The sequence below is a fragment of the Pelobates fuscus genome, chromosome 6, assembly GCF_036172605.1.
Source record: "Pelobates fuscus isolate aPelFus1 chromosome 6, aPelFus1.pri, whole genome shotgun sequence".
NCBI classification, from domain to species: Eukaryota; Metazoa; Chordata; class Amphibia; order Anura; family Pelobatidae; genus Pelobates; species Pelobates fuscus.
In genome coordinates, this window is record NC_086322.1 from 288709604 (window position 1) to 288710439 (window position 836).

Genomic DNA, 836 nt, shown 5'->3' on the forward strand with positions numbered 1-836 from the left:
AGGGGGTGTATTGAATGTGACAGATATGGGGGAGATATAGGGGGTGTATTGAATGTGACAGATATGGGGAGATATAGGGGGTGTATTGAATGTGACAGATATGGGGGAGATATAGGGAGTGTATTGAATGTGACAGATATGGGGGAGATATAGGGGGTGTATTGAATGTGACAGATATGGGGGAGATATAGGGGGTGTATTGAATGTGACAGATATGGGGGAGATATAGGGGGTGTATTGAATGTGACAGATATGGGGGAGATATAGGGAGTGTATTGAATGTGACAGATATGGGGGAGATATAGGGAGTGTATTGAATGTGACAGATATGGGGAGATATAGGGGGTGTATTGAATGTGACAGATATGGGGGAGATATAGGGGGTGTATTGAATGTGACAGATATGGGGGAGATATAGGGGGTGTATTGAATGTGACAGATATGGGGAGATATAGGGGGTGTATTGAATGTGACAGATATGGGGAGATATAGTGGGTGTATTGAATGTGACAGATATGGGGGAGATATAGTGGGTGTGTATTGAATGTGATAGACAGAGGGGTATAGAGGCTGCGTATTGAATGTGACACAGACATATAGAGGTTATAGGGGCTGTGGTTTGAATGTGACACCCAGAGTCCGGCATGGGGTGGGGTTTATGGGGTTTGTGTAGTGAATGTGACACAAATAGTCATGCTTTGGGGGACATAGGGTGTGTGTATTGAACTGTATTTACAACTGCATATTTGTATGTGCAGCTGTATAATGTGTGTGTATATCTGTGTGTACAACTATGCATTTTTATTCCCTTAATCACTATTCTGTATGATGATCAG